This window comes from Aythya ferina (genome assembly GCF_964211825.1).
Source record: "Aythya ferina genome assembly, chromosome: 13".
Classification (NCBI taxonomy): domain Eukaryota; kingdom Metazoa; phylum Chordata; class Aves; order Anseriformes; family Anatidae; genus Aythya; species Aythya ferina.
The window spans coordinates 5,504,759-5,520,343 of record NC_140311.1 but is presented as its reverse complement, the minus strand read 5'-3'; the positions used below and the strand labels follow the sequence as shown (position 1 = coordinate 5,520,343).

Genomic DNA, 15,585 nt, shown 5'->3' with positions numbered 1-15,585 from the left:
CCTTAAAATTTCTGTAGCCTCTTTTATCAGTAGCAATACAATAAATACTGCATTCTGTTTTTCTTGGTGTTGTTTCATCTGTCATATTTCACATTTAACATCATTTAAAGATTTCAAAGGAAAGAATAGATGACAGACCTATCTGCTGAGGCATATCTGTTCTGTTTTCAAACTGGTTTCTAGTTCTGATTAATCTTTTGAATGACCATATTTTATTTTTCACCATGCACATTTTAATTAAAATACTTAATCTGAGATGTTAACATTCAAAGTGAGAATTGTATAAATATGCTTATAAAACAAATATATTGTTAGTTTGTTTATACCAGTCACTTCAAAATTACTTATCTCATTTATCCCTTAATTATATTGTCTGGTCTGGCTTTAACACATTCTTATTTGTTTGTACTAGCAAATGTGATGGGTAAGGATCATAAGTAGTATACCTAAAACACCTCAAAAAATGTAATCCTGATACTTTTCCTTGTGCTGCTTTCTCTGCAATGCACATATGTCTAATAGTACTAGAGGACAAGTTTTCTATGCAAAATTATGTTCTGATAAAATCTGTCTCAAAATGGTGCCAAATCTCTACATCCAAACATTTACAAAAAGTCTAAAAATGACTTAGTAGTAGTATGTGTAAGTGGTAGTAATTTGAAGTTTAGTGCATGTGGGGGACTCATTTGGTAACTGATTTATGTTAACCTAGCTTCCATCATAAAGGAGAAAAGGCTTGCAGCAAAATAGGCTGACACAAAATATATTTTTCATTTCATTACCAGTGTTACACTTCCAACAGCTTTCTACCTTTCCTTCTACAAGTTAACACCATGCAGGAGGTGTTAGCTTTGTAGTGCTTGAACTCTTAAACCTGATCTCTGGGGGAGTGAGGAGGCTGTAATTACAATGAACTTCTAGTGCTGATGGTGAAAGAAAACTTGATATTTACAAAAGCTCAGAAGAAGCTGGACTAGGACTTCATTAACTTGATACCTCTAATTGATGCCTGGGCTAGGTCTCCAATGGAGCATGAATTCAGTGGTTTTCTTTAAAAATATTTTCCCCAGATACACATTAAATTGACTTTTTAAATTGACTTTTAAATAGCTCACAATTGCTATCAGTTACAATGCCACCCAGAAATCTGAACTGTCAAGTGTCTTTTTTTTTTTTTAAATTTGGATGAATGTTTTAAGTACTATGAGAAATTATATGCATAGTGTATAAACATAACCTTCAAATTTAGTTGTAACCCAGAACATGAGTTAAAAGCCTGAAACCTGCTTAAAACCAAAAACCTTAATATGATTATGTATGTTTTACTCTGCTTTTGAAAGAAAATATAAGAAACAGAATGCATGAAACAACAAATGAATTAGTAGCTTGCTTTTGTAAACCTGGCAACAGAGGAGAAAGTTTTAAGCCAATTACTAGCTTTTCTTGAGATTTGCAACTTTTTTTAAAGGCAACTTTCATGTTAAGAATTTTTTAATTGTCATATTAACAATGTCTCACCTCTCACATTCTTTTCTTGTGTTTGAACTTATCACTGTGAACTGAAAATAAATGAAAGGTGACCAAAACAGAATATGTGGAATAAACCATTCAATAAAGAAGAGAAATAAAAAAGTAGCAAACAGTCTTTCATATTATTTGAAAAATTAACTAATTCAGTTTTTGTTCATTACCATTGAAATTATGATTTTTTAATGAGACTTTTTTGTTTTTACAAGAGAGCTAATGAGAGCTTTGTGCCACAAGTCTAATGTGAAGAAACACCTTGATGTACTACTTTGTAAAATATTATCATATTATCAGAGTAAGACATAGGTTTTAAAACTACAGGAGTCAGCGGAAGTGATGAGTGACTTCCTACTTCAGGTTTGTGATTATTTCAGTGTTTTGTCTATAAATCATCATCTGTTCATTGTTTTTTTTTTGTTTGTTTTTTTTTTTAGTCTCCAAAAAGGTAAAAGTTTGTGGTGCATAATTTATCTCTTCTCAAAGGCAGCGGAAATGAGAGACAAAAAAGAAAATGTGTGTTTCCCTCTGAATTTGTCACTCTCTTTTTAAAACTAATCCTTTCTACATTGATTTTATTGGCTTTTCTGATTTGTAAGTTTTCTGAAAGAGAATGAAGAAATATACGAGAACAAGGATAGCATGTTATTTTGATTTCCTTATGATTTCTTTTTCTGGATACATTCTGCCAAAAAGATTTGAACAGGTATTTAGCAATGGCAAATGTAAACTGTGAATTTCAGTTACGCATACTTAACAAGTTACGCATGTTTAACAGACATTTAGATTTAGAGCTTAGTGATATGGCTTAGTGGAGGACTTGTTAGTGTTAGGTCAGAGGTTGGACTAGTTGATCTTGGAGGTCTCTTCCAACCTAGATGGTTGATTCTGTGATTCTATTAAAATATAAAACTGTCTGAATAAAAACATGCACATGATGGTTACCTGGAAAGTTACTTGGACAAAAATTAGAGTCAGATAGCACAGAGTGAACTAAAATCTTTTTAGTATACCACTTGACCACTTGAATTCTTGTAAAGGTGTGTATTCATCTTTCTCTCCTTACTAAGAATAGATTCAGCTCTATCTCAGTGTTTCCGGTCATCTTGAAATATATTACTTCTCTCACAGTTTTGAAACTTAAAAGAATTGTGAAAAATAATTCATTCTCAAGAGATCCAAGTCTACCAATTTGATCCAATTTGATCACAGTGCTCTTATTTTTCATCTAGGTATTACCTCTGCTTCTTTACCCTTGATTCAGTTATCCTTTAAGCAATTGTACTTAAGAAGTAGTGGATATTTTCTGATCCAACTGATTACAAGTGGTTTAAGTGTTTTCAAATTCACTAAATCACTTCATTTTTATTTTATTTTTATTTTTTTTTTATTTATTTTTAAGTAGCAGTTCCTCAGTACCTAAATAGAAGCAAGCAGGAAGATGACAGCAGTGCTTAAACAGGGCTGAAGCTGAATGTATTTTCTCCTGAGCTCTGTTAACTTTTGATCTTTAATTTCAGCTGGAGCTTTGACTGTGTTAACTGTAAAACAAACAGAAAACAACTAACCAAACAAAAACAAGCAAACAAAAGAAAGCAATGAAAACAAAACTGTGGGCTCACTAACTGGTGACTGACTATTACATAAAAAATGGATTTCCTATACAAGGAAGCATTTCTCTTATCTCTGTGAAATTTAATTTTTCCTTTTTATTTTTACTTTAAATATCAGTTTGCAGCAATACATACCACAATGATAAAGAAGCACAGGTGACAGAATAATGATTTTCCAGCCAATGTACAAAAAGCCTAATTTTTGAGTGCAGTCTGGGTTGTATAGATTTCAGGGTAGTTCTCTATTCGTTTTGCTATATTTCAAAAGCTTTACATGACCCTGAAATATAGTTCTTTTTAAAAATAAAAAATAAAAAAGTAGCTTTGGTTTTATAAGTATTGAATTTGCAAACTGAATTGTAAATCTTCCCAATGTTGAGATGTTCGCAATTTTTCAATGTCATTTGTCAATTTCAATGTCATAACAGGCTGCCCAGGGAAGTGGTGGAGTCACCATCCCTGGAAGTCTTCAAAAGACGTTTAGATGTAGAGCTTAGGGATATGGTTTAGTGGGGACTGTTAGCGTTAGGTCAGAGGTTGGACTCGACGATCTTGAGGTCTCTTCCAACCTAGAAATTCTGTGATTCTGTGATTCTGTGATTTTTCTACTTTAAATAGTCTTTCAGGTTTCTTTCTGCTATGTTTTTAAATGTAGATGAGGAAACCATCCAAATGGTCTTTTTTTGAATATGGTCTTTTATCTGTGGACTACATCTAATACACATGCATATATGGATTTAGCTGAGATAAAGTACTAGATTGTATTGTTGTGTCTGACTGCCAGTATTGTTCCTGACTGCAGTACAGAGAAAAAGCACTGTCCACAGCTTGAGCTATGACTCTGTCATAGAGAAAGTCAAGGAAAATGTAAGCTTTCATTTGTGAAATAAACAAAAAAGACCACATTCATTTCAGCTGTTTTAGTAAGAGCAAATAATCTCACAGAATTGATGAATGAGACTTCCTAATGCTCACCTACTTTATGCATATCCGTAAATTTTCATTAAAAACAAAAATACCATGTACAGACTGTGTCTGGTATGTCCATGTAGGTTATGACATTCTTATTTCAGCTTTTTTCTTGCTTTTATTCCATTTTCTTCTTGAAAAAATAGACTGATATATTCCTCTGCAGTTTATGTCTTCAGGAATATTTAGGGTAGTCCCACTGATTAAGATTTTCATATTCATACAGAATGTAATCAGCATGAAATTGCAAAAAGAAAGTCATCGTGCTGTTTTGGCAGTGAAAATGTGGAATAAACAACTCAAAATTTGTCTTCTACCTTTCTGAAGTATATGATGGGTTAATCATTCATAAAGCAACTATTATCTTACAAGTATGACTTACAGCTGAAGAGAAATGAAAAATAAATACTGTGCTTTTTCTTTATTTGAAGACATTCCATGATGTCTGCATGCAGGGAATGTTGGACAAGTGTTTAAAGTGATCAAACTACTATTCGTTAAGGATTTTGAGAGAACTGGAAAAGTTATTACTAAATGGCATGCTGCTTAATTTTTTCTTAAAGGCTATAAAAGCTTACAGAATAGGTAACAAGACTGAGTAAAGAAAAATAAATGCTAGGGGTTTGCCTAAAAAAGACAGACATAGGCTTTTAATTTTTAATAAAAGTAAACTTTTTTTTGAGTCCCACTTGTGGGAAAAGTAACTGCAGGTCAACAAAAATATGATTGAAGTAAGCCTTTCAGATTCATAGAACGATCATTGGCAACCTCACTGATGATGCATGTAGTGGTGGGGTTGGGTGGGGTGTCTGTGCTGCACAAGACTGAGTTCTGCGTATTCAGTTGCATTTTGTTGACTTTTTTTTTCCTAGTCCCCTCATTGTATCTTAATGAAATGACTTAATAAGGTGTGTTTTTGTTGTGATGTTTTGGACATAAAAAGAGAAATTGATGGAAACCTCAGTGAGTGAAGAACGACCTTATATATGAGGTTGTCTAGAAAGTGTCTGCACTTTTAGATTCTGTATTGAAGGGCATTTAGGGAGAAAAATAAATGGTAGAAATGCTTGAAGATCTTTCTGAACAAACATTTTTAGCTACATATAGTCTCTATTTTTGAAAAGTAGCTTCTAGAAGAAAAAAAAAGTTTGTTTAAAATTAGACTTTTTGTTTTTTGATCTTAGGAAATAGGAATTATGGACAATGTACTTATTCTTTTAGTATCTTCCTCCCCTCACCCAGTCAAATCTGCTTAGGAGCAAGTGTACATTTTTAAGCTTCGTAATGGCTGAGAAGTTTGCTTAAGAAAAAACTGTCTCTTTACCCATTGTATGTGTTCTGTATGGGTAAAACAGCAACGTCTAAAGCAAAAGAAGCATGGTGGAAATAGAAGATAAGGACAGCTGTGTGGAGATATGACTTGTTAATGTTGGGTTTCAAAGCCAATATAATGTTGTACTTTATACTGCAAAGAAAGACTGATAAAGTGGTAGCATTTTGATTTTAGTATCTATACTTTCTTTTTAAGAGATGTGGTAGTTCCTACAACTTATGTAGATTTGTTCACAAAAGGTTTATCAGCTTCAGGTGTAAGTATCTTGGAAAACAAGTTGCCTTTCTGGTACCAAAACATTAATGTTAGAATTTAATTCAGGGCTTTGAACTCAAGCTTATGTATTTTAGGTAATAAAGGAGTTCTGACTGAGGTGTTTCTTCCCATCATTTCCAAAACTGTCTGAACCACTGTTCAGTGGCAACAATGGCAACAATTGCCATTACATAAAAATATGAGAGTCTCTGAGAAATATTAGTATAATAATGGGGGAAAAATGGACCAATTCTTCTACTTAACTACAACTTTAAATGCTTGTCTGTAAAATGCAAGTATCTGCCAATCTTGGCTGCTGATCTTGTCAGTAAAATTGGGTGTTTTCTGTTTTATCAGTTTTATAATATTGATAGCAATGATATTGTAATGACTTCTATTTATTGTGGGAGCTAAATCAGTCTGATTGTGCACTAGTAACAGCCACAAAGTTCTGAAAGTCACTGCAAATTTGTGAAAATATTACAGAATGCCATGGTGGATGCATTTTTGTGTCAAAAAGTGTTGGTGATTTACTGTGTCAGGATAATTGAAAATTAATACTTAACAGCTATTATTAAGCAACAAAAGTACAAAATAAATTTGTTCCCAAGGACACTATTGTGCATGACAAAGGAGAGAATAATCCGTAGCTAGTAACTTTTAGCATAGGGGGATAAGCTTCTTTCCACCTTTCATTCTGATATTTTTCAGGATTTTTCCATGTAGACTAAGGGCTTTATACAGAGATGGTTAACTTGGTGGAGAATTCAGGTGTCCAATTTGCACTCAAGATTTATTAAATTGCTGAAAACTTGTACTTATGGCACACTTGCATATTATTTGGCTTTGACAAAAAAAAAAAAAAAAAAAAAAAAGAAAAGAAAAAAAAAAGGTTTGGCAAAATCATCTGGAACTTTCAGGGAACTGGAAGAAAGAAACCCAACGGTTACACATCTGTTTTTTCTTCATAATTCCTACTACTGCTTAAATCAATGTCTGTATACATCAATTTTATGCACTATTGTATTTGATCCATTGCCTTTCCTCAGTGGTTTCCAGAAATTGCTATTTATGAACCTTCTGTAAACATTTATGTGATTCAAGCCTCTTAAAGGACAATGAATTACGTATGAAAATTTTGTGGCTGAATAAGTGGCAGTAGCATGGTAAGTATCCAAAATAAGTTCATGTAATGCATACCTTTCGGTTTCCATTTCCCATGGGAATATGTCAGAAGACAAGCTACATTACTAAGTTAACCAAACACAAATTTGCCTTACAATTTTTCCATGCATTCAAATGGGACATGAATATTTTGCTTCCTAAGCTGCACAATTACCGTCAAGCTCATGTTGCAATGTGTCAGCAAAATGACAGCTTCCCCTGAATGACAACTCAAAGCTCTAGTGAAAAATGACATGATTTGTAAACCAGGGTTTGTTCAAAGAAAAGACTTGGTTCTTGAACGGCTATTTTGCATTGGGATCACAGTTGATCTGCTTTTTACAATACATCTTAAATTTATTTTAAAATGACATGCATAAATGAAGTTGTAATGCTGTATAACAACATATCACAGAACATACTGTAGTATGTTAGCACCTACTAACATAACTTGTTGATAGCAATTAAAAATGCTCAGCAATGAGGCACATATTTTATGTAATTCAGTAAAAGCAATTCAGTGGTAATGGGTCTCAGATTTCATAAATGTTCACCTTAGTGGCAGGCTTTTTTATCATGCCTTTTGTTGTCTCTTGAGCAGTAACTGTCTCCAGCCATTTCTCCAATGGAGGCCTTATTTTTTATGTAGCATAAACCACTACTTAACTCCCTGAATGTCCATTTGTATGAAACTGTTACACCTGGCATTTCATCTTATTTATTCTTAAGTTCTTTTAATGACATCTTGCTTAACAAAAAAGGTGAAATGGTATGTTACATATGTGAGCATAGGAAATAAGTGTGAAAGTGCACTTGGAGACTTTCATACAGTTTTTGTCCTCATGCATAAAGATAAAGGTCTAAGTATAAATTACCATAACATTTGCTATGTATCTTAAATACAAATTTTGGAACTTGAGTTCATATCTGTGCTACACGTTGACTGTATTTAGTTTCAGTTCTTGGGACAAGGAATTGACTATATGACATGTTTATGTGGCAGCTAGAACGAAGCTCTATTTGTACATGAAGACTAAGGAAGCTGCAAAATGTGTAATGATTATTATAATAATATGATCATTCATAAAGTAAGGAAAATAACTCCAAACATTTAAAGTGTTTTTGAACACTTCCAAAATATTTGGAAAGTCTCTGTGATTGTTTTCAGGTGTAGTAAGAGATGAAGAATGAGTGGATACTGAAGGTGGATTAAGTGGATACTGAAGACATTAAAGAGAATAATCCTGTTGTCCCTCTGGCTTAATTTTTCTTTTGTAGCATAAATATATATTGAGAGCACATAAAACATGGGAAGTAATTTGAATTGGTTCACAAAACCTTGCTGGTTTGCAAGTCATTAGGACATTTCAACTGTGTTGCCTAGTTCTGAGTTAGTATCTAGGCATTTTGCATTATATTATACCTTGGAATTGTGTCTGAAACTTATGGCTACACGATACAGTTTCTGAAACTTGGTATTTAAAGTTGAAGGAGTAGAGCAACTTCTAGGCAAGATCTCTGGTGTGAAGTTCTGGTTACAGTGACATTTATAACTTTGTCTAAATAATGCTGATGGGTTTGTCTTTTGACTGCACTTCAGTGCAGGAAATTTATTTTGACTCTTCTGTCTTCTTAGCTTCTCAGATTCTTCATGTTTATGTTCATAGAATTTCTTGAGATATTCCTGTAACACTTAAGAAATGATTCTCTAATTAATCATACTATACTATAATAAAATCATAACTATATAATTCTCTAATTAATCATACTTCAGTATCAAACCCAAAGACTTTGAAAGGAGCATTGCATTCTAGAAAGTATGTACCTCTATAGATGTTGAACAAAATCTGTAGATATCCATGGCGTTGTTTGGTATACTGGTGATTGAAAAAAGTATATCTGAAAAGGATGGCTATATTATTTTAGGTATTTTGAATTTTCAGTAATTAAATTATAGTCAATTCCACAAATATTAAATAACCTTAATGAATAAATAGGATTTATAATATAAAACAGTTAATGACTATGACAATTTGTTTTCAGCAGATGAATGGCATTAAAAAAAATTCATTATTTTACTGTGTTAATACTCAAATAATATCATTTAGAACAATAATAGGACTTAAAATTGTACTTCTGTTACTTATCTGCCTATAAGATTTCCCAAAGACCTTTAGAACTAGCCACTGTCAGACAGCTGACTTGACCTAATTACCATTCTCAGGACCAAGTAACGTATTTTTCCCTGCTTCTATGTTATATATTTTTCATGTCACAGGTTACAAAAGTTCATATTCTAAGGACTCAGTAGTCCATTTTTAGTAGAACTGGTTCAAAGGATTTTGTGGTCACAAGTAATATTACCTGGATGTTTTACTTAAAGCAAAGCTGAGTTTATGTCATAAAAAAGAGTATATAATATAAGGTTTTGTGCTTCCAAATTCTTTTGCCTGAAACTGTAGGAATTATTGTGTTTCAGTTCCATCTGTGATCTCTGATTTGCATCGGTATCCCAGGATAGCTGGTCATTATCCACATCTAGTGGGCTCATTGATTATTAGAACTAATTTAAATTTATTTTTTAGGATTGACAACATGACTGGGAATGGATGACAAAAAAACAGCTGTATCTTCCTAAAAAAGAAAAAAATAGCCAAGTTAGTGTCATGTAACATTTGATGATAAATAATCTAATATAATTGCACAGAATAATTGTCATCTCCTGCATGAAAATGAATAGCTTTTCTGGAACTAGCAGGCTTTGCCATGTTCCATAGAAAATGCTACTATTGTACTAGTTCTCCCCCCACACCTTTTTTTTTTTTTTTTTTTTTTCCAAGTAAGTGCTCTAATCCAGTAAATGAAAAGGGTGATATGTCTTACTTAAGCATTACAGTATTAACAGAGGGCTTTTTTGTTTGTTTGTTTCTATTTGATCAAAATCAATGACATTGTTATCTGAAAAATTCTTTTATAGCACTGTCACTTTGAAGAAATGTTGTTTTTGTCCATTCCCCCCACACAGATAAAATAGTCAAAATGTGTGGAATCAGACACGTGTATATTATCATTATGTGACTGATTGGAATTTCATAATCATAATGCTACCTTTTGGCATAAATATCTGAAATGGAGATCTGCATCTGTTATCCCAGCAGACTGGAACATGAAGGTGTCACCTGTTATGGCAATTTTTGGGTGAAAAGAACACAGTTTGTTTATTCTGTTCTGATAATAGATTACTAAATCACAAGAGTTTGTCAGAAATGTCCACAGCACATTGTTGGTATGAAAGAATGGTCAAAAAGTATTATCAAGAATAATCCATACTCCAGAAATGTCGTAACAGTTTCAATTTTTTTTTGCTATAAGTTAGGAAATATTTCCACTCATGCACATGTAGAGAAAGTAAAATGAAATAAACCTTGTAAAAAAATAAAAATTACTAAGGACTCCAAGCTATGCTGGATTAATTGCCACACAACTGTTTCATATTATATTTAGTAAGTTGAATAGGGGTCCAAAACAAATTCTTTTAATTTTTTATAAGAGAAGTAGTGGGTATCTGCATATCATCTGAAATGCTGATGTTCCACGTTTAAGAAAAGTAACATTTCTAGCACATCAGTAAACTACATCAATAGGCATTCACAGAAGGAATTAAATAACTTTAATGTCTGCCATATACTGACTATCCTGCAAACTCTGGACATCATCCTACTCTTGTTACTCCTGTTTTGTTGAGAAGTGGTTCTCATCTTACTTTTTGTACCTAGTAGTTATTTAGCAGCCATTGCCTGGCAGCAGTTGATCTTATTTTTCTTTTACTATTTTTTTCCTTTAGAAAAAGAGTTCTCCTGCTGGAACTCTTACTCTTCAGCATTAGCAGAATTATCATTTTGCTAAATTTGGCATCAGAGAGAGTCTTTTCCAGTTTTAGAAGCTTCAGTGTATTTGTAAGGGTGTGCCTTACATAGACATATATATTCTTCTCTTTCCTGTCTTCTTCTTTAGCCATCTGCTTTTGCTTTAGCAAGGAGTCAGTCACCGTAAATAATATAAACGGTCATACAACATAATGTAGGAGTTCCCCAGTTTAGTGCTGATACTGAGAAATAATCATCTTCCTATGGAAAAAAAAAAAAAAAAAAAAAAAAAAAAGAGGAAAAAGGCATTAACTTTCTCATTAGCATCTTAAGGAAATAGTATCTGAATATTTGGGTGTGGGACACCCTGTACGTGCTTGGTAATCACAGGAGTGGGCCCAGCACTAGGGGCAGCAGTTTATACCTAACAAAATTTTTCCTGACTTGTTTCATTAAAATAAGTAATGCAATTATTGATGATATACAAACTGGAAAAATAACACCAGTACACTGTTTCTTCCATGCTGTTATGTGTACTGGCAGTTCATGTGGGTGTGGTATTAAGGCTTCACTGGAAGATGTTTGGGATGACTTCAATATCCATGACTGGCAAATCCTCACATCAGTTATGGAGGTCACCTCAAATGAGTTACATTTCTTCAAATAGGCTTCTACAAAGATCTCAAATAGCTAGACTGCATTTTCTATGCAGCCAGGCTAGTGAAACTTTCACTTGCTGCATACCAGGGATTGGTATCCTGTATAAATATCCTGAGTAAGAGCTGTATCCGTATGTGATGAGTAAGATAGAACATCATAAATTTATTTTTAAGCTGCATATGCTTTTTAATTTTCCCCATAAGAAGATATACCTGAACGTCCACTCACACATCTCATTGGATTATTACTTGAACAGTATTTCAGCGTTTGTTTTGCTTTTAACTGAAGGTGTCATCACCAAAGTATTGGGACCTAACAAACACAATGGCTAACGATGCATATCTTTTTGGCTTGACTGGAAAGAGACTTCACTATTCCTCTGTGAGTACAGTTCAATTGCCTTTTTAAGGACAGATGATAGTAAGTACAACATTGCCACCTTTTGGTCATAAGGAAAAGATGTATGTATGGTTAAAGCAGCAGCATTATGCAAGTTGGGGATGCTACAGCAAAACTATTTAATCGTATATTCATTTGTAATGTAACTGCTCAATAATGGTAGCCTAGTTCAGTGGAGGTTGTAGGCATCATTTTTTTTGATTGTGTGTATTTCACATCATGGTGATGTGTTTAGAGAGAATATATTATGCTACATACTAATTATGTTTTCCTGAGGACTGAATTACATATGCATTGTGAAGATAGTATGAAGGCTACCATGGTTACCATTGTGCACCCAGCAACTTATTTTATACAGTGCCAATTAATCTGAGGTAATGCTTGAGAGAGGAGAACATTGTGTAAGGAATGCTAGTGTCTCAGCTGAAAGATGGAAATTAGATATAAAAGCACAGATTTTATTGAAGATTATATGTCAGGGTCAGCATCTATAAATGAATCCAATGGTAAGACTAAAACCAGTAGTTCTGTCATACATAAAAATAAAACAAAAAATCTTAATGTAGGCCTAATTGACACACAAGAAACTCTTCTTCTTTATTGAGGATATTCTCTGAATAGAAGGTTTTTCCCTTCACATGATTTTAATGCTGTATTCATGCAGTGCAGACTGTAATTGGAGATTATTGTTATTTCAGAAAGAGCATGCACGTTCATGATGCAAAGACATCTAAGCCTGATATTGGCTACAAATGCTAGGGACAAATCTTATACCTCTGTCCCAAGACTTCCAGCTGGAGAAGACTAGGTATACTACAGTTCTAACTCTGTCCTGATCCTGACAGTTACTCAGTTTTGTCAACTTATATCAGTGGGCGGTAGATGGTAAAATTAATGGACAAGCTGAATATAAAGTATAGTTATAATTCTTACCTTCCCATCTCTGCATGTGTACTTTGCACTGGGACAAATGGTTTTAGTAGAGCAAGAGTATCCAGTCCAGAACATTCAGATCCAGACTCCTCCTCAGTTCTGAATACAAAACAGTGCTGTTGTAATTTCTAAACAGGAACTTGGAGGAAAAGTCAAGTGAATACATTGTCAAAGTCAAGCTCCTGACAGAATTGCAGATTTTCTGCTTGAATGTTTTTGTTAGATTCCCTGTGCATATTTATATCAATACAGCATAAAAGTGTTAATGAGTAGCTGCAGAGCAGTGTACTGTGTAGTGTCACGGCCACTCCTCTTGATGCTTTTTCTGCTGCTGTAGGACTCTTGTAGCGTTTTGTTATTGATTCTCACTGCAGCAGCTGTTCATACCTTGCAACAAAGATCTAACTTAGCTATAATGAAGCAAATCACTAAAGATTGGTAATACTAACATTTTAAAGCTGTTTCAGGATAAAAAGGTTTAGACAAACTTCGAGTTTAATTTTTGTGTGAGTGTGTGTGTGCCTTGATTCTTATCATCCTGCAAAAATGTACATAAGATTAAATGTTTGGTGTTCAATGTTTAGAAGAAATTCTATCATATGATTCTGCAAAATGTATGAATGGTTGGATTTAAGTTAACTAGCTGTCTTTATACTGAAACAAATGAGGAGATGCTTGTAAGATTCCTTCTGCTAGCTGAGCAACACCATTTTCTATAGGGCTAGCAATTTTTGGCAAAGAAGTAATGGTAACAAACAGTTGGGAGGTAGTAATTTCAGCTTCCACAGATGTTCCATCAGTGAACAGTTGCCTAAGGCAGCAGCTTCAATGCTTAACTCATGGAATATTTATCTTAAATGATAAGAAAAAAATAATTTAAAAAATCTAATAAAAAGCATAGACACTTTTTGCAAGTGTTATTCATTAACACAGTTCACTGGCTTCAGTGACTTGTAACTATATTGTTACTATTTACCATTAAAAACTAATTTGCTGTACATAGTAAGCACTTCTCTGTAATCTGAGGAATTTTCAACAAAATTCCTGTGTAAAAGCAAATACCAAATTTCAGTAACTATTCACTCGTTAGTGATAAGTCACTCCTAAACTTTTTCTACATCATTATTAGCACTCTGGTGGTTGAACTGAAGATATTTAACTCTTCTGCAGAATTAATCACAGGACTCCTTTAACCATAATATATAATGAACAACTCTTTTGCAAAGCTTTGAAAAATAATATAGGGGGAAACATCTGTCTGGTAGATGTAAATCATTTTTTTTTTTTTCCTGATTACCTTGTGCTGAGTGAAATTCAGATTGTTTACAATCATATACATCCTTCTTTTGATTCTAAGAACATGGCTTATTTATTTATTTATTTATTTATTTTTCTTGGAGCTGGGCCAAAGCTCCTGATCAGGGTACTTGTTCAGTCAAGTCAGTATAACAGAGAAAAGTTGCAGTGATTTATGATAATAAATCCATATAGTTTATGCAGGTATCTTTTTATCTAATTTCAAAAATAAATAAGTGAGCTGAATAAATGCCTATTAGTGGAAAACCAACGGATGTAGTTTATAAATAGAAACCATAGCTTCTCGTCCTGATGAAATCTGCATATTCTCTGAATTTCTCCCTTGGTGATATGGTTGCTTTCTGTTAGTTTTTATGATAATGCTTCCAATTAGAGATTTAATTTTCTCTGGGGAAAAAAAAAATAAATAAAAAAAATAAAAACTATATGAATTATTTTTGAACTGTTATACATATTGCAGTATATATAACCCCAATCATTAATTCCCTGATTTGGAACTTTTGTTTTGGGGCAACTTTTTCTTTATATATAAAATATATATACATACATATACATACATATATATATATGTATGTATATGTGTATATATATATATATATATATAAAATATATATATATATTTTTTTTTTTTCAGGCTTCCCCTTAGTTCTAGCAGCAGAAACAGTTGAGCTGCACCTTACCAACTGACTAAACAATTGAGGGCTCCAGAGAGGTTAGTTGCTGGCTTTGCTGGTAGGGCTGAAAAATGCGGTTATGGTAGCAACATATTTCAGATATTGATACATCAGGCAAGGTGGATGAAGTGTTTTTCAGAGCATCTGGTTCTTTGGATGGATGGGCATGCAGATGGAGAAGTTCTGAGTGGCTGAACATTACTGAGGTTATTCAGCAAGCTGGCACAAATTTGTTTCTCCACCAGGAAGTCTGCAGTAGTGCTTTGGGCCATTACAAGTGAAAACCTGGAACTAAAAGGACAGAGGGTAACAGGGGAATACAAGGAAAACTACATTAATTATTATTATTTTTAGAAGATTAACTTTTCAATTAAAATTTCAGTTTAAGTAGAGGAAGTTTAGACATCAAGAAAAAGTAGGAAGTAATATAAAAGCAACTTACTTCATTTACAATCGAAATGAAAACATTTTTTTTTTCAATATTTTTTTCAATATTTTTAGAAATTAAGACTAGTGTTCTACAAATACAAATCATTACAGTGAGACCAAAAAAACTAATTGTAGTTTTGATAATAGCTGCTGTAGCCTTGACAGTAGGTGTTGCCAGATAGGGTATGCTAAATTATATTCAAGTAAATGAAATGTTTAATTACCTATTGAATAACACGTTGAATAACACATTGAATTACCCTTTTGAAGAAGGACAACAGTTGCCTCTAATGGTGTTAGCATATTCCCCCATCCCTTCTGCTTTACCAATCATTAAGTCCCTGATTTGTGGCAACTTTTGTTTTTGTAGTTGAACTGTACTGTGTTTTTGTATTGTTTTGTTTAGTTTTGTTTTTCCAGCATGTGTAGCAATAGTCAAAAAATTGGTT

The 15,585-nt window shown here is 33.2% G+C and overlaps 1 protein-coding gene and 1 long non-coding RNA gene across 13 annotated transcripts in view; one reads left to right on the top strand and one right to left on the bottom strand.

The window, feature by feature from the left end:
* LOC311444172 overlaps positions 1–15,585 on the top strand; it is a 110,555-nt gene that overhangs the window by 69,462 nt on the left and 25,508 nt on the right. The window lies entirely within an intron of this gene.
* The window catches only part of LOC311444167 (uncharacterized protein), a 98,585-nt gene that overhangs the window by 68,347 nt on the left and 14,653 nt on the right, over positions 1–15,585 (bottom strand). The window contains exons 2-3 of one of the 12 annotated variants that reach the window (XM_084535130.1): positions 14,714–14,998; positions 12,717–12,815 (exon numbers count right to left, since the gene is read on the bottom strand). The exons of 9 other annotated variants lie outside the window; for them this stretch is intronic. The gene's annotated coding sequence lies outside the window, so the exon portion shown is untranslated. Of the gene's footprint in view, positions 1–10,480; positions 10,986–12,716; positions 12,816–14,713; positions 14,999–15,585 lie in introns of those variants that run through there. 2 more of the 12 variants (XR_014697675.1, XM_084535129.1) reach the window with 2 other exon arrangements.